The 26,851-nt window shown below is 52.0% G+C and overlaps 1 long non-coding RNA gene across 1 annotated transcript in view; it reads left to right on the forward strand.

The window, feature by feature from the left end:
- Positions 1–1,723: 1,723 nt before the first annotated feature.
- LOC140409604 (uncharacterized) overlaps positions 1,724–26,851 on the forward strand; it is a 77,579-nt gene continuing 52,451 nt past the window's right edge. The window contains exon 1 of the long non-coding RNA XR_011940423.1: positions 1,724–1,779. This is a non-coding gene — a long non-coding RNA (uncharacterized lncRNA). The remainder of the gene's footprint in view (positions 1,780–26,851) is intronic.

A 26,851-nucleotide genomic window follows, 5' to 3' on the forward strand; every position in this document is an offset into this window, starting at 1 on the left:
GATAGAGTGGGATTTGTGCAACGCGGCAGGAAAATCACCCTTCTCTGACTATAATCCTACCTGCGGTGTGGAGGACTAGAAGGCTGCTAACATTGTGCCGCTGTTTAAAAAGGAAATAGAGATTGACTGAATAATTGCAAGCAGTCAGCCAATCCTCAGCGGTGGGCAACCTATTGGAAAAAATTCTGAAGGACAGCATTAATCATAATTTAGATCGGCACAGATTTATCAGCAACAGTCAGTATAGATTTGTTCAAGGAAGATCTGACTCTATTGAATTTTTAAAGTAGTTACAAGGAAGGTTGATGAGAGTAATGCATTTGATGTGGTCTATCTGCAATTCTTTTAACTAGTCAGATAAGTAAAATCTCTTTGGGATGCAATGGAAAACAGCAAATTGGATCCAAAATTGTCACACAAAAGGTCGATTGGTGCTTTTGTGTCTGGAAGGCTATTTCCAATGAGGTTCCATTGGCTCAGTATGAGGTCCCTTCTGTTTTGTTGTATATATCAATGATTTAAACTTAAAGATATGGACCATGATTAAGACGTTTACAGATTATACAAATATTAGTTGTGCGGTTGATAGGAAGAAAGTTGTAGCCTACAGAAAGATGGACGAGTCAGGTGAGCAGAAAAGTGGCAAATGGAATTCAATTCTGACAAGTGTGAAGAAGTGTGAGGATGGGGTAGGCAAACCAGGCAAGGGGATACACAATAACTGGGAAGATACTGAGAAGTGTGGGGGAACAGAGAGTCCTTGGAGTGCAAGTCTACAGATACCTAAAGATAGAGAAGGTGGTTAAGAAGGCATACACAATAATTTTAGCTCGGTAATAGAATATAAGAGCAGGAAGGTTCTGGTAGAACTGTGTAAAACACCAAAATGGTCACAGCTAGAGTACTATGTAGAGCTCTGAATACTTAATTACAGGAAGGATGATCACATGGCGGAGGGTTTAAAGGAGATTTGTGAGGATGCTGCCAGGAATGAAAAGTTTCAGCAATAAGGAAAGATCGGCTAGGCTGGGGTTGTTTTCTTTGGAACAAGGATAGTTAAGGAACATTTGATTTAGGTATATGAAGTTATGGGAGGCTTAGGTAAAATGAATAGAAAGGACCAATCACCCATGACAGCGAGCTCAGTAACCAGGGGCACAGAATTATAGCCATTGATAAGAGAGGAGTGGCTTGAAAAGGTGATGGAGGCAGAAACCCTTTTCATATTTAAAAAATGCTTAGATATGTACTTGAAGTGTCGTAAATACATTGCTATGGGTCAAGGACTGGAAAGTGGGATTAGCTAGTAGGGATCTTTCTTTTAGGCTGGTACACACAATGGGCTGAACCCTGTGTTCTGAGCCATATATTTTTATATTTTATATGAATCCATGAAGCATTCACTCCTTTTATTTTCTGGATGCCTGCAAACCCTAAAGTATATCATTTTACATTGTGACAGACATTATGGGGCGGGGAAAGTTTTAACCTGGCAAGCTGGGTTGTTATCTGTGTGTGTGTGTGTGTGTGCAGCAGGTGAAAAGAACAAAAACATTCCAGAGTGTTAGCAAGTCAGCTGGAAACTATCGACTTCTGCATTTAACTAAAGTGCGTTGGTCTTTGCATGGGAAACCCTTCGGCAATTGGGCTCTGCTATTTATTAAAAAGCAACTAAGTGCAATTTTAACCTTGAATTCTGTCTTTCATTGAATAGGTTTCCTGGACTTTCTGGAACTGGCCAAGTAAAACAAGATGAGGATGTAGCATGGACTAATGGTGGTAAGCAATTAACAGGGTCAAAAGCCTTTAAAGATTGTGATTTGACATTTACCTCCTTGGCTCAGTGAGAGTTTCTTGCTTGCCGAACCGCTTTCACTGCTGTGGTGGTGATTTCAGTGCTTTGGGGTTCATATTTGGATTGGATTGGATTTGTTTATTGTCACGTGTACCGAGGTACAGTGAAAAGTATTTTTCTGCGAGCAGCTCAACAGATCATTAAGTACATGAGAAGAAAAGGGAATAAAAGAAAACATAAAAGAGAGGTTAGTAATAATATTAGGTTTAGAATTAAATTTTAAAAGATTAGAACGAGTATAAGTTAAGTAAAAAGTGGATCTGTTTGTGAGAGCTCGCAGAGAGTCGCCTCGCTCTGGCGCCATCTTGGTAAAGGGCCTCGTTCTGGCGCCATCTTGGTAAAAATTTTGCTACAGCAGAACTTTTTAACCATTTGATCTGTGCTTCCCATCCATCAGCAGCCGTACCTTCGACCTTAGATGAGAAAAAAGAGGAGCTGCAGCAGAAACAGCAGCTTCCTTCTCCTCAATTGGTTACTGCTTAACAGGACAGACGGAATCAGCACAGAGCTCCAGATCTCAGGATGAGATATTGCAACATGGGATACACAGGGCAAAGGGTTCATGATCTTGGCATGACTGAGCACCAATACCTTGGAATGCTCAGACTGTCATGCCAGGTCTTTGCTGACATTTGGGATCTCCAGGAAGAAGGCATCCTGTCAAGCGGCCATGTATTGGCAGTGGTGGTCAAAGCTGCCACAGGATTATATTCCTTTGCTTCATGCTCAGCAACAGATCTGCTGGTGATATCTGTAGAATCTCACAATCTACCACCCACAGTCACATGCCCCACTTGACAGATACCACGCTTGATGTGTGCAGATATCTTGGAAGGCTGTCAAGCTGAAGAAGATAATAGAGGTAGGGAGGGCTGAGACCATGGAGAAATTTGGAAACCAGGGTAAGAACTTTAAAATAATAATTTTTATTGTCACAAGTAGGCTAACATTAACACTGCAATGAAGTTACTGTAAAAAACCCTCGTCGCTCCATTCCGGCACCTGTTCGGGTACACAGAGAGAGAAGTCAGAATATCCAATTCACCTAGCAGCACATATTTCGGGACTTGTGGAGGAAACCGAAGCAGCTGGAGGAAACCCACACAGACACAGGGAGAACGTGCAGACTCCACACAAACAGTGACCCAAGCCGGGAATCAAACCTGGGACCCGGGAGCTGTGAAGCAACAGTGCTACCCACTGTGCTACCATGCCACATGAGCACAGGAGTAGTCACTGAGCAATTCATCCAAATGCTGAAGATATGATTCAGGGGTCTGGACATATCTGGAGTTCCTTTCAGTATATACTAGCAAGAGTGCCAGATTGATTGTGGTATGTTGCACCTTGCACAACATGGTGCAGCAACGAGGACTGGAGCTGCAGAGGACTATGTGACCATTCTGCATGCTGGAAAAAAGAGGAAGAGGAGTAACAGGAAGTGGAGGAGGGGTCTAGTGTGGCTCAGGCACCTGTGGCTGCACACATACCTGTCAGTAACGTCCGGGAGGGTCTGATTCAGGCTTGCTTCAGTTAAACTGAGAGTGCAGCCAACTGGCATATCAAATACAAACCCGCTATGCCCCAGCGCCCAGCACAAATCCGTCCCACAGACAACAATACATCCCTCTCACAGATTATGCTTTGTCATCTTTAACTCTTGTCATAATATTCTTCACAAAACATTGGGCAGGTGATAGGCAACAATGAGTAGAATTGGACAATTTGAGCTTTGAAGTAAAGTTTATAGTTCATAAATGTTGAGCCTGTGAGGGACCCACCAAATTCTGTGCCACCTGCACCTGTGTAGGGACAGGCTTCGACTTCAGGACAGGAGGCAGCACTTGGGTAGAGGACAGGAAAGTGGGAATGAGTAGAGATACTGAACAGAGTTCCTACATCTGGCCCCCTAACTCCTTCTTCCTATGATTTATCCAAAGGATAATGTATTCAAATGCATCTGAATGTTTTTTCACTTTCATAATGCAGGTCAAATTAATGGCCACTTACCTTTAAAAAGCACTATAATTGATTATTGGATTAAAACGTATTTAACTTATCATACAGCAATACATTATTAAATGTAAAATTGCTAGCTTTTACCTGTTCAAAGGTTTCCAACTCATGACTAGGCTTTGCCCGTACATAGCTTATGACTCTGCTGAACTGCTGTGAACTGTATCCCCTCCAGAAATCAATAGAATTTCAGGAAGTCTGAAGGGCCCATCCCCTGAATTTGGTAAACAAGTTCATGAGTGCAGCATAAAGGCTCATTATTTGCTTTCTTATTCCAGCCTGCTAAAGATTTCTGGCAACGGGAATGGTGAGTGTATCATAGAATCAAGGTGGCACTGTAGTTAGCAGTGATGTCTCACAGTGCCAGGGATCTGATTCCAGCCTTGGTGATTGTGTGGAATTTGCACTTTCTCCCTGTGTCTGCACGGGTTTCCTCCGGGTGTTCCAGTTTTCTCCCACAACCCAAAGATGTGCAGGTTAGGTACATTGGTCATGCTAAATTGCCCCTTAGAGTCCTAAGGTTAGGTGGGGCTACAGGGTTACGGGGATAAGGCGGGGGAGAGAATCTAGGCCGAGTGCCATTTCAGAGGGTGGGTGCAGACTCGATGGGCCGAATAGCCTCCTTCTGCACCGTATAGATTTTATGGATTCTGTCACTTTTAAAGCCCACCCACCTCCGAATTTTAAAATTCACATCCAAGTTTTGAAGACCCTCTATGGCCTTACCCCTCCCTATCTTTGTAATCTCCTCTATCCCCCACCCTCAGAGATAACTGTGCTTCTCTCATTTCGGTTTCCTGAGTATCTCCAATTTTAATCACTCTCTCATTGGTGGTTGTGCCTTCAGTTGCCTCGGCCCTAAACTCCAGATTATCCTCCCTGCACCTTTCCACCTCTCTATCTGGCTTTCCTCCTTTGAGACACTCCTTAAAACCTACCTCTTTGATCAAGCTTTTGGTCATCTGACCTAGGATCTCCTTAAGTGCCTCCATATCATATTTTGTTTCAAAATACTCCTGTAAGTACCATGGGACATTAGGCACTATAAAGTTACAAGTTGTTGTTGCTATTTCCAAATCATCATTGAACAGATCATTATTATTTTCCTTTGCTTGCTGACAGCAAATCATCGTGTTTGAGTGAGTGTCGTTTGTCATATCGCAATATGATACTTAACTATGTCACCAGGTGGCTGGGAGATCCCATTTCGCCATCTCCAATGGCCATGCATTCCAAGACCAGACTTATCTTCTCCACAGCATCACAATAACAAGTACAGAATGACTAGCCTTGGTTCTCTGCCTCTCATTAGTGTTCTGTGATCTCTTTTGCAAGTCGAGAAAGAGGAGACATACAACTCTGAGAAGTGGAACGTTTTGAGAGGATGGAAGGACAACATTTGTAGAGTAGGACTGTGAGGGATAGGTGTGACATGGCAATAAGATATGGATGAGCATCAGTGATGCCTGGTTAGATAGGAATGTAGGGAGGTCCCTCAGAAAAGAAGGAAGGGTGGACCTGCAAGGTTTGTTGTTTTGAAGAGTGCTGTGCAGGACAAGAGTGGAACAAAGTTGTTTCACTTTCACACCAGTTTTTCTACTGCGAGTGAAAGGGTTGAGGCTGGTATACATCTCAGTCAATTTGTCAAAAACCACACTACATGTTGGGGGAGATATTATACCCTCCCTGTGGCATGTTTGGTAGCAGCAGAGGCAACCATCCATTGGCCAGTGGCGAGATCTTCCGGTTTTGCTGCTGTCAACAGGTTTCCCATTGTTTGCACCGTCCACTTCCATGGCACCCTGAAAAATCTCGCCGGCAGGAATGGCCAGAAAATCCCACCCATTGTGGTGGAGTTTCCACCTATTGGGTGGAAACATACTAATCATACAACAAGGATTGGTATATGATACTGTGCCTTCTTTATTTGAGGTTAAAACTACATATGTACAGTGCTACGTGGGAGACTATGTGAACACATCTGACCTGAACTGCTGCTATTGTAGACTATGTACAGAGTTATGGGACTGCTACATATTATCCTGTGTCAGTGATGTGGTGTTCTTTGTGTTGCTTATTTAGCATGGTTGGTGTAGTTTTCCACAAAGACCACAGTATACCTTTTACTTAAACAAAGCTATGATTTTATTTACGCTGCTAAGCTGGGTTTCGATACTTAGTCCTTAAGAATACAGAAGAATACAGAATTGATCAATAACATCTAACTACACTCACCTACTGCTAATCTTACTACTGGTATAAACTATAATCTAACCTTCTCACACTAACTGCTCTTATGACCTTCACTAGCTGTCTCCTGCATACACTCCTCCCCTAAGGTACAGCATCACTGCCTTATATAGTTGTATCTGCAGCGCACTCTAGTGATTACTCTTGACACTACATTAACCCTTGTAATGCTGATAGTTATGATAATACTACAAGTGACAGTGATTCACAGCAATTTAACATATGCTCCCTTAAAAGTTCTTGCATATCATATCACTATAAATGCCAAACTTTAGTTAAAGAGCTCTGACAAACCCATTGCTCAAATGTTTGGGTTTCTGACCAGTTGCGTAAAGGCCTTATATTTATATTTAACTGCATTCAAATGGAGATCCTGATGTTCAACATCGGGATTTCCATTACATCAAAGACAATTGGAATGGGAAGTCCCACTGGCATAAAAACCATTTTGGGATTCCCACAAGATTTCCTACTCACGTCACCAATCCTGCCCCCCCCAAAAAAAAAACAGGAATGAAAAATCCTCCCCCCTTTTGTTTCAAAGTGAGGTAATTATGTAATAAGATAATTTACTCCATCTGCTCACCCTTCCCATTGCATAATTATGGGGCAAAATTCTCCCGAAATGGTGCGATGTCCGCCGACTGGCGCCCAAAACGGCGCCAATCAGACGGGCATCGCGCCGCCCCGAAGGTGCGGAATGCTCCGCATCTTTGGGGGCCGAGCCCCAACATTGAGGGGCTAGGCCGATGCCGGAGGAATTTCCGCCCCGCCAGCTGGCGGAAACGGCCTTTGTTGCCCCACCAGCTGGCGCGGAAATGACATCCCCGGACGGCGCATGCGCGGGAGCGTCAGCGGCTGCTGACAGTTTCCTACGCATGCGCAGTGGAGAGAGTCTCTTCCACCTCCGCCATGGTGGAGACCGTAGCAGAGGCGGAAGGGAAAGAGTGCCCCCACGGCACAGGCCCGCCCGCGGATCGGTGGGCCCCGATTGCGGGCCAGGCCACCGTGGGGGCACCCCCCGGGGCCAGATCGCCCCGCGCCCCCAGGACCCCGGAGCCCGCCCACGCCACCTTTCCCGCCGTTCAAAAGGTGGTTTAATCCACGCCGGCGGGACAGGCAATTTATCGGCGGGACTTCGGCCGGGCCGGAGAATCCAGCGGGGGGGCCCGCCAACCGGCGCGGCCCGATTCCCTATAATATCTATGATGTATAATGCCAGCCATTCTAGCCTTGCACAAACTAAAATTAAACATACCAACAAAACCCTTAGTAAAGATCGGGGGCGGGATTCTGCGCAAATCGGGAAACAAATGCGCAAACCCTGACGGGAACTACTCTGGCATCGAGCCGCCCCAAAGATGCGGAATCCTCCGCAACTTCGAGGGCTAGGACGGCGCCGGAGTGGTTTGCGCCGCGCTGGCTGGCGGGAAGGGGCTTGGCGCATGTACGGGAGCACCAGCATCTGCTGGCGTCATCCCTGCGCATGCGCAGGGGGGGTTCATCTCCGCGTCGGCCATCGCAGAGGACCACAGCGGCCAACGCGGAGGAATAGAGTGCCCCACGGCACAGGCCCGCCCACGGATCGGTGGGCTACGATCGCGGGCCAGGCCACCGTGGGGGCAACCCCCGGGGGCGGATCGCCCCGACAACCCTATAGGTTGCCCACGGTGCTGGGTCTCGCTGGTAGGGACCAACTTTGATTTACGCCGGTGGGACACTTGTTAAAAGGGCGGGACTTCGGCCCATCACAGCCTGGAGAATTTGGGCGGTCCCGGGGCCCATTGCGTCGCGCCGGTCCCCGCCATTCTCCAAGGCGGGCGGCGTGATTCGTGTCGGGGCAATATTTGGGGGGCTGGAGAATTCGGAGGACAGTGGGGGCGGGATTCACGCCAACCCCCAGCGATTCTCCGACCCGGTGGGGAATCGGAGAATCCTGCCCCTGTAATTAGACTTCATCTGTTTTTTTAAATGCTGTTATGCTGAAGTTGTGATGCACAATTGGGAGGATCCCCACAAAAAAGTCACATCTTGCATGTTCCTTAAAGAATGAGATGAACGGACAGTGGTAGATGAGCAAACTCCATGGTAATATAAATGTACAATGAGTCTGAATTAGTTAATCAACCAAAAAGTCTTGTCTTACTCTGGACACTTTTACACTCTTAACATTTCTCTGTGACTATCAATTCCACAAAGATCTCACTGCCACAGAGCTGTGTCTGAATAATACTACAGGTTTTACATTATAATTCTGATTTTCTCATTGCTAACTCTTTTCCCATAATAGCACTCTAATATTCATTTTCACAGAAATGATGAAAGATGATCATTTTTCAATAAGAAACCCGAGTGGCATGTGAAGTTTGGGACGTCTAATTATTTGGAATCATTCATTTCTTCATGATAAATAATGTTCCCTGCAGTGAACCGTCTTGGTCAGTAATTTAATTCCTTTAAACTATTAACTCAGCTATGTATAATCCAAGAAAGACACAGCTTTTTTAAAAATTTGAAGCGGACCTATTACAAGGAATTCCTTGTTTTGAATCTGTTGTCTGCTTTTACTCAGATTCATGCAATCCATTGACACTTTTCTTTTTACTTTCTGAGCACCGTGCTTGCTTCAATTCCCTCTCAGTGGGAGACACTTGTGGTGATATGCATCTCTGTAAATACACAAGGGGTTAATGTGAACACACTACACCTAGCTAGACACCAGAGGGAGCATCAGAGACATGACACACAGACATTCAACCAATAGGTCAGTACGATAGGACACGACCAATGGGCAGGCACAACACACCCAGATGTGACTCTACCACAGGGGGGCATTACACCAACCCACATATAAGCTCACAGCACACATAATCTTTCTCTTTCCAGTGGAGACACTTAGTGAGTACAGACAGGGTTGATTGAAACACATCACACCCACCACGTAGATTGTAGCAGACTGGTTAGTTAGTCTGAATAGCTACAGCAGGATTAACAGGAGAGTCAAATCCAAGTAGAAGAATTGTTACCAGTTTAATAAATGTGTTAAAGCTATCTCCAAGTCTGAACCTTCCTTTGTCAGAGTGTACATCAAGGAAGCAGCTTATGCTACGTCAAGAGCATAACAAAACATGGTACCAGAGAGTGACTGTTTAAATCCATATAGTTTCAACTCAGCAAACCGTGACAACCAGCAGCAGCATCCAGGCAAGATGTTCGAGATTCCGGTTCCACAGCGGCTCAGGTGCCATGGCAATCTCAGTGCAAACTGGTGTGCATTCCAGCAAAGGTTTATAGAACATAGAACATAGAACAATACAGCGCAGTACAGGCCCTTCGGCCCACGATGTTGCACCGAAACAAAAGCCATCTAACCTACACTATACCATTATCATCCATATGTTTATCCAATAAACTTTTAAATGCCCTCAATGTTGGCGAGTTCACTACTGTAGCAGGTAGGGCATTCCACGGCCTCACTACACTTTGCGTAAAGAACCTACCCCTGACATCTGTCCTATATTTATTACCCTTCAGTTTAAGGCTATGTCCCCTCGTGCTAGCCATTTCCATCCGTGGGAGAAGGCTCTCACTGTCCACCCTATCTAACCCCCTGATCATTTTGTATGCCTCTATTAAGTCTCCTCTTAACCTTCTTCTCTCTAACGAAAACAACCTCAAGTCCATCAGCCTTTCCTCATAAGATTTTCCCTCCATACCAGGCAACATCCTGGTAAATCTCCTCTGCACCCGCTCCAAAGCCTCCACGTCCTTCCTATAATGCGGTGACCAGAACTGTACGCAATACTCCAAATGCGGCCGTACCAGAGTTCTGTACAGCTGCAACATGACCTCCTGACTCCGGAACTCAATCCCTCTACCAATAGCATTCAGCAATAGGTTTGAGATCTTCCTGGTAGCAGCCGACCTACAAGACGTGGCCAATGCTGAAAAGACAGAGCCTCTGCTCACAATTGCAGGTGGAAGTGCAGAACAAATCTTCAAAACCTTCAAGTACTCCAGAGGGCAAGAAAAGCGAGACTTCCAGACAGTCCTGGACAAGTTCCAACAATACTGCGAGGAAAACACAAAGAAACCAACAGAAAACAGTAAAAGAGGCGCCAATACTAACCACGAGGCCGAGGCCGAGGTAGACCAACGAATGACAATTTTGATTGGCGGCCATCTAGGAAAAGGTGCCGCACATGTGCAGTAGAGAGAAGGGCGCAAAGTAAAGGAACAGCGATCTGCGCATGCGCAATCCATTCCTACGCTCTACATCACAAGCGTCATGATGACAGAGGCCCCGGACCACGCCCACTTAAAGGGGACATGTCCCAAAACAAGAAATTTTTTTTTTTAAAGCCTCAAAGCAAGATTCTTTCACCTGGAACGACAGCACAATGCCTGATCTTCGACCAGTGGCTGAAAGTAACCTCCGCAGAACCCTGCAACAAGCAGTTACCACCGCCCTAGAAAATGATACATTCCTTGAAGACTACGACTCAGACCTTGATTTCTTCTTTGGACATCGCGAGCCCAATGCCAGCAGCGACACAAAACGTGGTGATATGGTCCTCGAAGACTACGACTCAGATAATGATTTCATCTTTGGAGATGGCGACCCCACTTCCAAATCCGAACCGCGATGTGATGTGTTGCACAGTGACGAATCCGACACAGAAGCGGATGTGTTCTTCGGATTTGAGGATCTTCAGCCCAGCATATATGACGTCGCGAGTACAGGATTATGCTGCGGCCTGACACCAAGAGACAGAGAGCGGTACAAGCCCACAGAGAGCGGCCTGCTGCCACACAGAGAGTGGTCCACGCACTGCGAAGGGTCCCCGACTCCACACAGAGAGTGGTCCACGCACTGCAAAGAGTCCCTGACTCCACACAGAGAGTAGTCCACGCACCACGAAGGGTCCCAGCCTCCACACAGAAAGCGATGAAAGACTCCACAGCAAGACAACTGCACGTCTCCACACAGAAAGTGACTCCAGTGACACAAGCCTCCACAGCGAGCTCGTGGACAGCCTCCACGAAGCAACGCAAGACTCCAGAGCGCAGTCCTTGCATGAACAAGAAGTGATGATAGTCTCCACAGCGAGACCAATGCACAATTCCACACAGGGAATGCTGCAAGACTCCACAGAGGGAGTGACTCAAGCCTCCACAGCGAGCTCATGAACAGACTCCACGATGGAAGGAACGCAAGACTCCAGAGCGCAGTCCGTGCATGAACAAGATCATGAAGGTCTAGCAACCTCCTCTGAGCAACCAGCAGCAGACGATACACGTCTGCCACGCTCAAGTGAACAACGGAAAGACTATGACAGTCTGCCATGCTCAAGTGAACAGCAAGAAGACTATGACAGTCTGCCACACTCAAGTGAACAGCAATTACCACGCTCAAGTGATCAACAAGAAGACACTGAGGCTCTACCCACTGTATGTGCGACAAGTGACGACGGCATCCCACTTCCCATACAAGTTGTGCAACGTGACAGACCTCAACTAGAATGTACAGAGGCACTCGACAATCACAGTGAGAGTACTGGTGACTCCGGTGACACCACGTTACGTCAAACCTCATTCGCTCGAGTCTCTCCACAAGCAAATGCATTCCTAAATGTTTAGATTCCGGACGGGGAGCATCACGAAACCTCAGCTGACACAGGTGAACCAGAAATGACTCCAGATGGGGAGCATCGACAAGCCAAAGCTGATTCCAGTAAGCCGGACATGACTCCAGACGGGGAGTGCCGCAAACTCAGTGGCGGCACGCTCAAGGAAACAGCAGACGCCACGAAGGACGCTGACACGAGTAACTGTGTGAAGCACTTGTATTATCCACAGTGTGGTCCTTGAGTGCAGCAAACACGACAACAAAACCAATCAACATAACAACAACATCAAAGACAAGAGCAAGAAGAGTACCAGAGGCAACAACGCTGACAGCAAGCACGACAAAAACAACAACAATGGAACTACGACTGGTACGACATGGTACAACTTTGCAAATGCGGGACACTGTTACTGCTCAGCTCAGTACAATGACATACCATGGCAGGACGACACAGATTGCATACATCGTTACCACAAGCATCAAAAGAAAACAAGAGTCCAAATCAGACAATTAAGTGATTTGACCACTTCTTGGTTCCTTACACACAGGGACACTGACGGCGTTCACAAGGACATGCCACCATTAACATCACCAACTCACCAACCAAACAAAAAAGCCACTCGACCATAATAATTACTGAACTTTGGACTTGTACATATGATTTGGACTTATTGTGTAATCATCACTCATCATGATTTGTACATGTCATCACTTATCTACCTATTTTGTTCAATTTTCTTTAACACTGTACAGAAAATATGTAACACGAAAAAAGGGGATGTGGTGACATGCATCACTGTAAGTACACAAGGGGTTAATGTGAACACACTACACCTAGCTAGACACCAGAGGGAGCACCAGAGACATGACACACAGACATTCAACCAATAGGTCAGTAAGATAGGACACGACCAATGGGCAGTCACGACACACGCAGACGTGACACTACCACAGGGGGGCACTACACTAACCCATATATAAGGACACAGCACACATTATCTTCCTCTTTCCAGTGGAGACACTTAGTGAGTACAGACAGGGTTGGTTGAAACACATCACACCCACCACGTGGATTGTAGCAGACTGGTTCGTCAGTCTGAGTAGCTATAGCAGTATTAACAGTAGAGTCAAATCCAAGTAGGAGAATTGTTAATAGTTTAATAAACGTGTTAAAGCTATCTTCAAGTCTGAACCTTCCTTTGTCAGAGTGCACATCAAGGAAGCAGCTTATGCTACGTCAAGAGCATAACAAAACCACACTTACAGAATAATAGAAATGTAATTGTTTCCTGCACTCCCTCCCTTCCACTCCAACCTACTATTTTGCTTTAACTGTGATTAAAAGCTTGATAGACATCCTTTGTAAATATCGGCCACGATTTAGAGGGACAAGTTCGAAGTGCCATAGAGATCGAGTTTTCTCGCAAGCTCCTCAACGGCCGGGTTGGTGAGCCCTTGACGGCTTTTTAACAGCACTTAGTCATTTTTGGGGTCCTGAGCGAGTTTCTCTCTGGGTTAGTCCACACTTAGAATTATTTTCATCACTGGAGGTTGAGCTCTTTGTCCAGACCGGCTCCTCGGAAATCAGGCTGCCATTTTAGAAGGATGCCCCGATTTCTGAGTGAGCTGGAGGGTACCCCACACACCGCACCCACGGACAGTGTCATCCCCTGCACACATGGACATTACCCCACACTCCCCCCAGTGAGGACGCCCTGCCATGGCGTCGCTGAGGACCCCCCCTTTTCAGGTGGTCCCACACCCCCTTTCCCCACCCCTTTCCAAAAACCCAACCGTGCACCCCCAACTTCTGGAGGCCCCTCACGCCCGCCCTTCAACCCCCACCTTCCATTTCATGTGCATCGCTCCCCCAGATCTTGACCCATGGCAGTGACAAACTGCTACCCAGGCACTCTGGCACTGACATCCTGGCACCATGCCAGTGCTCCTGCCAGACTTGAAGTGCCACCCTGTCATCCAGGCAGTGCTAAGGTGCCTGGGTAACAGTGGGGAGAGCTGGTGTGCCTCCCTGCCCTGTCCTTGACTACCCAAGGACCTCCAATAGCCTGGGATACCCCCCAAGTGCTGCTTTGCCTGGTCCTCATTTGTGTTGACCAGGACTAATCGCCGTTCATGGGACCTCTCGCTGGCGAGCCCATTAGATTCCAGGAGGTCGTTAGATTGGTCGGCCATCTCATTAATAGCTTGGATGGCCTTAAGTGGTGATTATTGGGTCTGGATTCCACAAGCCGAAACTGCGATCGGCGCGGGGACGGAGAATGAACGTCAACAATGAAATCCGGTCCTCGGAGAATCGCCGCAAATCACGCACGCACGGTGTACGTGGCGTGGGTAGGGGGCCATTGACAGAGGCCCCTGCAGCGATTCTCCCAGGAAAACTGGCTGAGTTCCCGACAGCGTGGTTCTAACCACGTTTTGCCTGTCAGGAACGGCCGATGGTGGCTACAGATTCATTCTGCGGCCGCCCTGGTGGGGGGGCGGGGGGATCCTTCATCGGGAGTGGGGGCCTCACAGATGGCCAGGCAAGCGATCGGGCGGCACCGATCTGCAGGCGCACGCGATCTTGGGGGTACCTACTTTATTCATCATGGTCCACGGTGTGAGTCTGTCATGTCGCACGGGGCGGCCAAGGAAAGTCCAGAGTGAAACACTCGCGATATAAAGTCCACTTAATGGAAAAACTGAAAGAAGTGCAATAGTTTCATCCTAATGTAGTACAACACGGCAGCACAAAAAAATAATGCACAGCGATATCTGTTGTGAAATTTCAAAAGAAATGATAAATGTATTTCAACAGCAGTCTTGGCTTCAGTTCCTGGAATTATACCAATCAGTGTGTTTCACATCGTAATATTCCTTTAGCTGGCGACAAACAAGGCTTGTTACATTCGACAGGAAGCCTTGCAATTGATAAAGAGACTAGGGAGGGGAATACCAATGGCACCAAAAGTCTGAATTGGGGGAAATAATGTAATGAAAACTATGAGAAAAACCTATTGCCTGTTCGTCTTTCTGATCTCACTGATATTGTGATAAAAGGGGCCTAAACCTTTTTCACATGTTGGCCTTTTTATTTTGTAAATTGAAGTCCCGTGATGTGCATAGGACCTTAGGTGCCACTTGGAAGGCAACTAGCATGTATTCTGCTCACATCACCCAGATAACTGCAGCAATACAGCCAAAAAGAACTACAAAAAAAATCCTAACATCATATTTGTGAGATCAGAAGTACTTTGTGGGCCGCTATTTCCCTGGGAACCCTTTCCTCCACAGCCATTGCCCTTCTTTCACTTGCCTTTGAGCCACCCAATATTGCAATGCATAGGAACCAATGAACTGCAGCAAGCCAACATTTTAGGTTTATCTTGCTGAGGTATTACTGTTCACACCTGTTGGGTATGCTGTAAGAGGACACGGTCAATCTGGAGGGATATGTAAAAGATAACATGGGCAATAGTTTATCCTGTCATATGCTCTGAAGAGCATATTTCAATTTGTAGAGCAGAGAATTAGAGGGGGGGGTAGGGAATCATTTAGCTTTGAAGAAATTCACGATGCCATTGGAAATATTGAAATGTTTCACCCAGATGTGGCTGAAGCAACTTTTGGTATTAACTTAATATATGGAGCTTTATCCTCTTGAGACCTTTACATGTGGCTTGTTGCCTCCCTTCAGGGGGTTGAGTTGGCAAGGTAGACACCATAACAAGGGACATTCATTCATGGTCTGTTGATGAGCGAAATGACCTTTTCTCATTTCATACATTCTTATAGATAGAAATGGGAGCATGCAACAGCACAAACGCTCTGGAACGTATTTCTGAGAACATTACCCCAAAGGTCAATATCCCCACACAACTTTTCTGAAATCAACAGCAATTTTCACTTATCTTCAGACAGCAGACAGGCTTTCTCATCAATAACTGCCAACCAAACCAAATAAAATGCTGTCATGTCACTCTGCCTCATGTTCCTCAAAGTACCTCTTTATTCTCACCTTATTGAGTATTTAAACATTAGGCAAGGAAGAACAAAGATAATGCAGTTCTCACAAAAGTAATAGCAAATTCAACATATATTTTTAATTCCCCATACTTCATTAAATAAAATAAATAAAGAAACCCTAGGCGGGATTCTCCGCTCCTGCGACTAAGTGCCCACGCCATCGTGAACGCCGTTGAGTTTCACGACGGCGCGAAACGGCCCCGATCGCGATCGATTCAGGGCCCGAAAATGGGCTAGGAGCGGGGCCGCGAGGAACTCGGGGGGGCCTGGCGCGAAAGCAGTGTCGTAAGCGCGCGACGCCCGAATGACGCGGCGCTGCGCCATAAATGGCACGATCCGCGCACGGAAGGACCCAGGAGGAGGAAAAGGAGCAGAGATGGCTGAGCCCCGACGAGCCGCACTGAGGTTCCAGGACACGGACCTGGACACGCTCCCGCCCCCCCCCAGGACAAGACAGCTCACAACCAACGTAAGGGTATGAGAACCGGAGGGGTTTCTCCTGTGCTGCACCCTCTAAATGTTTACGGGTAGAGGGCCCTGGACCTCGCTGGCGGATCCGCCACCCGGGAGGTCGCGACAGACAAGGTCGGAGGTGCAGAAGCAAGGGAGACAACCCTGCATGTCCTCACCACCCCCCCCCCCCCGCCCCCAACCCGTCATCGCACCCCTCACACTCTGGTCACTGCACCCTCGATCCCCTCCCCCCTCACACTCTGGTCACTGCACCCTCGATCCCCTCGCCCCTCACACTCTGGCCACGGCACCCTCGATCCCCTCCCCCTCACACTCTGGCCACTGCACCCTCGATCCCCTCCCCCCCTCACACTCTGGCCACTGCACCCTCAATCCCATCCCCCCTCACACTCTGGCCACTGCACCCTCAATCCCATCCCCCCTCACACTCTGGCCACTGCACCCTCGATCCGCACCCTCCTCACACTCTGGCCACTGCACCCTCGACCTCTCCCCCCCACACACTCTGGCCACTGCACCCTCGATCCCCTCTCCCCTCACACTCTGGCCACTGCACCCTCGGTCCCCTTCCCCCTCACATTTTGGCCACTGCACCCTTGATCCTCTCCCCCTTACACTCTGGCCACGGCACCCTCGATCTCCTCCCCCTCACACTCTGGCCACTGCACCCTCGATCCCCTCCCCCCCCTCACACTCTGGCCACTGCACCCTCAATCCCATCCCCCCTCACACTCTGGCCACTGCACCCTCGATCCCCTCCTCCCTCACACTCTGGCCACTGCACCCTCGATCCCCTCCCCCCTCACACTCTGGCCACTGCACCCTCAATCCCATCCCCCCTCCCACTCTGGCCACTGCACCCTCGATCCGCACCCTCCTCACACTCTGGCCACTGCACCCTCGACCTCTCCCCCCCACACACTCTGGCCACTGCACCCTCGATCCCCTCTCCCCTCACACTCTGGCCACTGCACCCTCGGTCCCCTTCCCCCTCACACTTTGGCCACTGCACCCTTGATCCTCTCCCCTTACACTCTGGCCACGGCACCCTCGATCTCCTCCCCCTCACCCTCTGGCCACTGCACCCTCGATCTCCTCCCCCTCACACTCTGGCCACTGCGCCCTCGATCCCCTCCTCCCCCTCACACTCTGGCCACTGCACCCTCAATCCCATCCCCCTCACACTCTGGCCACTGCACCCTCGATCCCCTCCTCCCTCACACTCTGGCCACTGCAACCTCGATCCCCTCACCCCTCACACTCTGGCCACTGCACCCTCGATCCCCTCTCCCCCCTCACACTCTGGCCACTGCACCATCGATCCCCTCCCCCCTCACCCTCTGGCCACTGCACCCTCGATCCCCGCCACCCTCACAGTTTGGCCACTGCACCCTTGATCCCCTCGCCCCTCACACTCTGGCCACTGCACCCTCAATCCCCTCCCCCCTCAAACTCTGGCCACAGCACCCTCGATCCCCTCCCTCCATCACACACTGTCTCCACCACCACCATACACCCGGCCCAGCGTGTCTAACGAACCCCGTATCGTTGTGTTCCCCAGGGCCAGCCGCCGAACGTCCAGGGTCGTCTCAGCCAAGAGACAGCCGACCATCTCCAACCTCAAGCGCACCCAGGGACGCACGCCAGAGGGTGGTAGTCAGTCGGACAGGGGGGCCATCCTCTCAGTCTGGGATGCTGGACGGGGACGCACATACGACGGACAGAGACAATACTGAGGGGCACAGGACGGACAGTGACGATGACGCACAGAGAATGGCCAGACAGTCCAGGGATTCACCTGGAGGGAAACATGACATGGGCTGCATGCACCTTGCGCCGGGCCATGAGGGGGACCAGTACACACCAGGCCTCCTAACGGACGATGACCTCGAGCTAGCGGCACTGCTGTCTCCCACACCATCCACCATCACAGAGACACTCACCTCTGTTGGGCAGATAGGTGATGAGGCTCCCGGGTCACGGTCTGGTGCGCACCACACTGCCGAGCCGGTACAGCAGGTAGAGTTTGGAGCAGCCGAGGGGCTGGACGGTCGGAGGGCAGCTCAGGCCCAGCAACCAGCTGCCACCCAGATGGCTCCCGGGTTCCTGGATGTACTTGACCCTCCCGGACAACCAATGCATGAAGACACCGAGGGACTGAATAACGGGCTGAGGGCCATCTCCCAGGACCTGCACACGCAGTTGGAGGAGTCCATTCGCGCCCAGGAGCAGGGAGTGGTGCCGCCCATTGCAGCCACCCTGTCCGACACCGCACGGTTGACGTCCACGGTGGAGGCAATGGGTGAAACGGTTTCGGTCATTGGTCAGGTTCTGCAAGGCGTTGGACTTCACGTGCACGTGTCATCCAGGGCCCAGGAGAGGGCTGCCCTCTCACAGGTAGCCATGAGCAAGAGCCCAACATGACATTGCCGCCGCTCTCCGGGCCCTGGCCGAGTCTCACCATGGCAGCACGGTAGCATTGTGGATAGCACAATTGCTTCACAGCTCCAGGGTCCCAGGTTCGATTCCGGCTTGGGTCACTGTCTGTGCGGAGTCTGCACATCCTCCCCGTGTGTGCGTGGGTTTCCTCCGGGTGCTCCGGTTTCCTCCCGCAGTCCAAAGATGTGCAGGTTAGGTGGATTGGCCATGCTAAATTGCCCTTAGTGTCCAAAATTGCCCTTAGTGTTGGGTGGGGTTACTGGGTTATGGGGATAGGGCGGAGGTGTTGACCTTGGATAGGGTGCTCTTTCCAAGAGCCGGTGCAGATTCGATGGGCCGAATGGCCTCCTTCTGCACTGTAAATTCTATGATTCTATGATAATCTATACCATGGCCCGGTCCCAGCAGGTGATGGCACAGTTCCAGCAGTCAGTCGCGGAGAGCATAGACCGCCTGGCGCACGTGATGGATGGCGTAGCGCATTCACAGGTTGAGATAGCACAGTCCCTGGCAGGAATGTCGCATTCCCTGGGCTCCATCTCTGCGAACATTCGGACCGTGGTCTATACCACTGCAGGCCCCAGGACTGGCAGCGCCAGGTGCCGGTGGTGCAACGGGGCATGTCTCCGATCGTATCTCCGTCCCACAGTGAGGCCCGGGGGCCACTGAGCTCCCCGAGGGAGGAGGAGGTTCTGGGGCCTGTCCCGGTACCTCCAGCAAGGGACATCCCGGAACACTCGGCCTCCGCCCGTTCCGTCCCTGGCGCATCTGGTGGGCAGCGGGCAGGACAGGGTGGCACCACGCCATCCAGAACGCCCGCCGAGCAGCTTGCCCCATCGAAGCCGGGCCACCACAGGGAATGCATGCCGACAGGGAGCCATGTCACAGGGCGTGATTCTCAGCAGTCCGCCTCCATTCCTGCTGTACCATCTGGGAACACAACTAGATGCAGTGGTAGGGCCCATAAGGCAAAGAAGTTGGCACATAATAAGTTGGCACGGGTGCAGGGCACAGTTTAGTTGTGGGGGTAGGGCATCTGTATGTGAATGTCACAAATAAACTCACTGTTGCACTTAACTTGTAAGACTCTATGCTATGTCCGGTGCCAGGGGGCTCGTGAGGGTGACCGAGTGGCGCTGTGGTTAACGAGCGGTTCAACGTCGGTGCCGGATGTGCTGTCCCTTTCCCTCCTGCGTCCCAAAAACAGACACCGTTGTCCTTGGCACTCCGACGCCAGCTACCCCACACGGGCACGTGATGAAATGTCCGTTACGAAGGCTGTGACCACCGGAGTGCATGGTTCAGCTATAGCCATGAGTCAGACCTTGGCTGGCGAATCTGAGCTCACAGCTCATCGCAGAGCGGGCTGTCATCATTCAACATGGCACTTATCACACCCGCTTACACAATCATCAATGTTGTGCAATCCCGCAGTGGTTCAGTGGTAAGGTGATGTGGAATTGGTGCCGTGACTGCGGTGCGGGGGTGCGGGGGGGTGTTGCTGTGTGGTGTCCGTGTGCAGGACTGACGGTGCAAGTGGCAGTGTTCAGCGAATCCCTCCCCCATGGTGCATGAACCGTGCGGCCACCAACGTGTTGCGTGCCCGCTGTCCTCAACGGTGCCATCGTGCAGCCTCCTGGACGTAACCAGCACCTGGGCAGTGTCTGTGTCCTGCGTCCCTCCCCCCACCCTGATGCACGCCTTCCTCCTCCCCCCCTTCGTTTGCATTAGCTCAGGTGCTGTCGGGTCCTCCTTCTGACTCCTCCACCAGTGCATCTCCCCTCTGCATGGCAATGTTGTGCAGCGCACAGCAGACCACAACTATGCGACCGACCCTGTTGGGCCGGTACTGCTGGGCCCCTCCGGAGCGGTCCAGGCATCTGAATCGCATCTTCAGCAGCCCGAAGCACTGCTCCACCACACCCCTGGTTGCTGCATGTGCCTCGTTGTATAGGCTCTCCGGTGGTATGAGGCCTCCGTATTGGCGTCATCAGCCATGACCTCAACAGATAGCCCTTGTCGCCCAGCAACCAGCCCCTCAGCCGGGGGAGGCATCCATCGAGCATTACGGGGATGAACGACTGTGCCAGAATGTAGGCGTCATGCACACTCCCGGGGTACCTTGCACACACGTGCATGATCTTCATGTGGGGGTCGCACACCACCTGAATGTTCATGGAGTATGCGCCCTTCCTGTTCATGAACACTTCCCTGTTGTCTGCAGGTGGGCGCATGGGGACGTGCACACCATCGATGACACCCTGGACTATCGGTATCCCGGCCACCTTGGCGAATCCACGTGCCCGTGTTTGCTGCTGTGCTCGGTCCTCGGAAAATTTAATGTACCTGTCCGCGATGGCATACAAGGCATCGGTCACGGCCCTGATGCACCTGTGGACCGATGCCTGTGAGATCCCGGATAGGCCCCCGCTCGGCGCCTGGAAGGAACCGGTAGTGTAAAAGTTTAGGGCCACCGTCACCTTGACGGAGACTGGTATCTCGTGTCCTCCACCCGTTCCAAGTGGTGCGAGGTGCGCCACAAGGTGGCATATATGTGCGACCGTCTCCCTGCTGAACCGTAGTCTCCTCCTGCATGTGATGTCCGGTAGGGCCTTGAGCGACATTCTGTCACGGTACACCCTCGGCCTTGCTGGACATCTGTGGCGCCCTGGCACCACCATCATTGGCTCCTCCTCCTCCCCCCCAAGCACTTCGATATCAGTGCCCGCTTCCAGTGCATTCCTCCATGTCGGGGGGGGTCAATGTTCCCCTCGGCATCCCCCTGGACATTCCGGGCCTGAGCGCCTGCGGCCTGCGTGTCGACGACGGGCCACTTCGCGGCCATCCCCTCTGCTGCAGCAGCAACCACTGCATCTTCAGCCACTGTGGGCCGTCTGACTCTACGCTGCCGGATGGCCACCTGCAGAGCTGCGGCTCCAACCACGGCAGTGAACATCGCTGTCTGGTTGGCATACATGGTGACCTGCAGGAGGGTGGTGGGGGCAGAGAAACAACATGTTGCACGGAGGATCTTCCACACCTCGCCAACCGGGTTGCATGGGTTACCTGTGTGCCCCGGTGGCCTGGTCGCGCTGCAGATACGCAGCCAGCCTAACACCTGGTCACTGTCTGCGTCCAACGGTCAGTTCACACCATCTTCCTCCCAGTGTGCCAGTCGCCTGTGCCCATCAGCTACACGACAAACTGTGGCCGTGTCCTCGTCACCATCCTGCCATGTCAGGGTGGCTGACATGTGGCATCCGCTGATGGATGACACTCTCCACACTCTCCCCCCCCGCCCCCCCCCCACCTCCACTCCCCCCCTCCCACCTCTGTCGTGTTGGGTGTTCTGATGCACAAATGATCCAACACGGTGTAGATGGTACAACTCTGTTTTATTGTCTAAACAATGGTAACAACTAACTGCTGGCTTGGGTACGTGCTTCACCAGCTAACCTGTGGACCCAGCCCTATCACTATCTTTGTGAGGCACTCAGCACATGGTCTATGTCTGAGTGGCGCGCTGTGAGCTCTGTGCTCTGAGCTATCTCCTGGTAGAAATGAGCGGGAACTGTGGTGTTCTCTGTTTTATAGTGCGTGTGCTCTCACTGGTGATTGGCTGCGATGTTATGTATGTGCTGTTTGGTCCAACTGCCTGTCCATCAGTGTGTATGTGATTGCACCATGATATGCTGATGTGGATATCATGACATCCCCCCCTTTCACAAAGGCTATGTGCCTCCATGCTAATAAATAGTAATGTGTACTGAGTGCATCTGAGTATGTGTGTGCAATATTTACAACATGTACATGAGGCTAAACGAGATACAGAGGAAGGTGTCAGGTGCAACAGAACAACGAGGTTGAACCAATAACAGAACAAATGCAATCAACAAACGATGAGAGAAAACTTCTGGAACAATGAACGACAAGAAAAGAAACTCGTTAACAGTACTGTAAAACAGTTCATTGAGTCCAATGTGCTAACAGGCTCATAAGTCAAGTCTCTCAGGTGGGCGACGAATTCGGGTTGACCGCCTCAAGGGTGGGTCAGGATCCACCGGCTGAGGAATGGGCCTGGCCACGGGCGAGAGAGGAAGAGGCAGATTGGCAGGTAGCTCAACAAAGTCGACATCAGGGACAACAGGACGGCGTGGCACCGGTGCATGATCTCGTAGTGAGCGTGGAACCAGATGAAGGGCTGGCCGTTTACGGCGGCGAATGGAGCCATCAGGCATATGAACCAGGAATCAGCGGGGAACCACGTGGCGGAGAACCTCGCCGGTTGCCGACCAGCCACCCTCTGGTAGGTGTATGCAGACGTTGTCTCCAGGCGCCAGGGCAGGAAGATCAGTCACCCAAGCGTCATGTGCCACCTTCTGCTGAGCATGCTGTTGTTGCATCCTTCGCAATACGGGAGCATGGTCTCGGTCAGGAACATGAATGGACGGCACAGTGGTCCTGAGGGTGCGACCCATCAACAGCTGGGCTGGTGAGAGGCCCGTGGACAGTGGGGCCGAGCGATAGGCCATCAGGGCTAAACTGAAGTCAGATCCGGCATCAGCAGCCTTGCAGAGGAGCCGCTTCACAATGTGGGCGTCCTTTTCCGCCTTGCCATTTGACTGAGGATGCAAGGAACTGGACGTCACGTGTGTGAAGCTGTATGAAGTGGCAAAGGAAGACCATTCTTGACTCACAAAGCAAGGCCCGTTGTCAGACATGACGGTGAGCGGAATTCCATGGCGAGCAAAGGTTTCTTTGCATGCCCGGATGACAGCTGATGACGTTGTGTCGTGCAGGCGTATGACCTCCAGATAACTTGAGAAGTAGTCAATAAGAATCAGGGGCGTCATTCTCCGACCCGCCAGCGGGTTGGAGAATGGCCGTTGGCCGCCGTGAATCCCGCCCCCGCCAGTTGCCGAAGTCTCCGGTACCGGATATTCGGAGGGGGCGGGAATCGAGCCACGCCGGTTGGCGGGCCCCCCAACTCGATTCTCCGGCCCGGATGGGCCGAAGTCCTGCCAATAAATTGCCTGTCCCGGCGACGTAAATTAGAGTACCTATTTACTGGCGGGACAAGACGGCGTGGGCAGGCTCCGGGGTCCTGGAGGGCAGGAACAGGGCGATTTGACCCCGGGGGGTGCCCCCACGGTGGCCTGGCCCGCGATCGGGGCCCACCGATCCGCGGGCGGGCCTGTGCCTTGGGGGCACTCTTTCCCTTCCGCCTCCGCCACGGTCTCCACCATGGCAGAGGCAGAAGAGACTCTCCCCACTGCGCATGCGCGGGAAACTATCAGCGGCCGCTGACGCTCCCGCGCATGCGCCGCCCTGACATGTCATTTCCGTGCCAGCTGGCGGGGCAACAAAGGCCCTTTCCACCAGCTGGCGGGGCGGAAATCCCTCCGGCGCAGGCCTAGCCCCTCAATGTTGGGGCTCGGCCCCCAAAGATGCGGCGGCGCGATGCCCGTCTGATTGGCGACGTTTTGGGCGCCAGTCGGCAGACATCGCGCCGTTTGGGGAGAATTTCGCCCAATGTAGTCCCTGCCGAGCGCATGAAAGAGGTCCACGCTCACCTTCGCCCAGGGGGACGTGACCAACTCATGGGGCAGAAGGGTCTCAGGGGGTTGCGCCGGCTGAAACCTCTGGCAGGTGGGGCAGTTGAGCACCATGTTGGCGATGTCGTCGCTGATGCCCGGCCAGTACACAGCCTCTCGGGCCCTCCGCCTGCACTTTTCAACTCCGAGGTGGCCTTCATGCAGTTGTTCAAGGACAAGCCGGTGCATGCTGTGAGGGATCACGATCCGGTCCAACTTCAAGAGGACACCATCAATAACGGCCATGTCGTCCTGAACGTTGTAAAATTGTGGGCACTGCCCCTTGAGCCACCCTTCCGTCATGTGGCGTATCACACGTTGTAGAAGGGGGTCAGCCGCAGTCTCACGCCGAAAGTAGGCCAGACGTGCATCAGTGGCCGGCAGATTGGCCGATGTGAAGGTTACTTGTGCGTCGACCTGACAAACGAACCCCACCGAGTCGTGCGGTGTGTTGACCACCCTGGACAGAACATCTGTGATGATTAGATCCTTCCCCGGGGTGTAGACAAGTTGGAAGTCGTACCTCCAGAGCTTGAGCAGAATGCACTGGAGGCGAGGGGTCATGTCATTGAGGTCCTTCTAAATGATGCCGACCAGGGGGCGATGGTCAGTCTCCACAGTGAACTGCGGAAGACCATATACATAGTCGTGAAACTTGTCAATGCCAGTCAACAGGCCTAGGCACTCCTTCGCAATCTGCGCATAAGCGACCGGAGCCCATGATGCGGTGTCGTCCCGTTTCAGGAGTACCGCCCCAATGCCAGACTGGCTGGCGTCAGTTGAGATCTTTGTTTCCCATGTGGTATCGAAAAACGCCAGTACCGGGGCGGTGGTGAGCTTGACCTTGAGCTCCTCCCATTCACTCTGGTGTGCGGGCAGCCACTGGATTTCCGTTGTCTTTTTGACCAGGTGGCGAAGAGCAGTTGTGTGCGAAGCAAGGTTAGGAATGAACTTCCCCAGGAAGTTGACCATCCCGAGAAATCGCAGCACTGCCTTCTTGTCTGACGGCTGCTGCATGGCTGTGATGGCTGCCACTTTGTCGGCATCCGGCCGCACCCCCAACCAGGAGATGTGGTCCCCCCAAAACCTTAGCTCAGTCTGGCCAAAAGAGCACTTGGCTCGGTTGAGGCGCAGGCCCTGATCCCGTATCCATGCAAAGACACGCTGGAGACGACTGATGTGCTCCTGTGGTGTGGTGGACCAGATGATAACGTCATCTACGTAGACGCGTACCCCTTCGATGCCCTCCATCATCTGTTCCATGATGCGATGGAACACTTCGGAGGCCGAGATGATGCCAAACGGCATCCTATTGTAGCAGTATCTGCCAAATGGAGTGTTGAAAGTGCACAGTTTCCTGCTGGACTGACCCAATTGAATCTGCCAAAAGCCCTTTGAGGCATCAAGCTTGGTGAATATTTTTGCCCGAGACATTTCACTCGTGATTTCTTCTCGTTTGGGTTTGGGGTAGTGTTCCCTCATAATGTTGTGATTCAAATCTTTTGGGTCGATACAGATCTGGAGCTCGCCGGAGGGCTTCTTGACGCACACCATGGAGTTGACCCATGGCATTGGCTCCGTGACCCGGGAAAGCACTCCTTGGTCCTGCAGGTCCTGCAGCTGCTGCTTGAGGCAGTCCTTGAGTGGTGCTGGGAACCTACGTGGTGCGTGAATGACCGGGGTGGCATCCGGTTTGAGCCGTGTTTTGTACGTGTCGGGCAGTGTGCCCATGCCCTCGAAAACCTCCTGGTTGTGGGCGAGGAGCGAGTGGAGCTGCGCCCTAAAATCTGCATCCGGGAAATCGGACGTGCATTCTGGAGACAGGGGGCGTCATTCTCCGACCCCCCAGAGGGTCGGAGAATGGCCGTTGGCCGCCGTGAATCCCGCCCCCGCCGGTTGCCGAAGTCTCCGAAGGGAGAAAAGTCGGCGGGGCGTTAATGTCGCCGCTGCCGCGGAGAATGTCACGGGTCTGCGCAAGGCAGCCGAATTTCGGCCTGCCGCTATTCTCCCTTCCGGATGGGCCGAAGTCCCGTCGACGTGATGACCGTTCACGTCGGCGTAAATTAAACCTCTTTTTCATCGGCGTGACCCGGTGCTCCAGGCTCACGCCGACCAGCGTGGAGGTGAGTGACGGCCTGGGGGGTTAGCTCTGGGCAGGCATTGGTGTGGCCGCAGTCTGATTGCGTGAGGAGAGGTGTGTCTCGGGTTGTGTGTGTGTGTGTGCGGTGGGGGGGGGGTGGTTAGAGTATGCTGGGCTCCGGGGGAGTGCCGGGAGGGGGCCCGTGCCGGGGTGGAGGTTGGGGGGGGGTCCGTGCTGGGGTGGAGGTTGGGGGGGGGTCCGTGCCGGGGTGGAGGTTGGGGGGGGGTCCGTGCTGGGGTGGAGGTTGGGGGGAGGGGGGTCCGTGCCGGGGTGGAGGTTGGGGGGGGGGTCCGTGCCGGGGTGGAGGTTGGGGGTTGGGGGGGGACCGTGCTGGGGTGGAGGTTGGGGGGGGGTCCGTGCCGTGCCGGGGTGGAGGTTGGGGGGGTCCGTGCTGGGGTGGAGGTTGGGGGGGGTCCGTGCTGGTGTGG

Source organism: Scyliorhinus torazame, chromosome 3, assembly GCF_047496885.1.
Source record: "Scyliorhinus torazame isolate Kashiwa2021f chromosome 3, sScyTor2.1, whole genome shotgun sequence".
In the NCBI taxonomy this organism is placed as follows: Eukaryota; Metazoa; Chordata; class Chondrichthyes; order Carcharhiniformes; family Scyliorhinidae; genus Scyliorhinus; species Scyliorhinus torazame.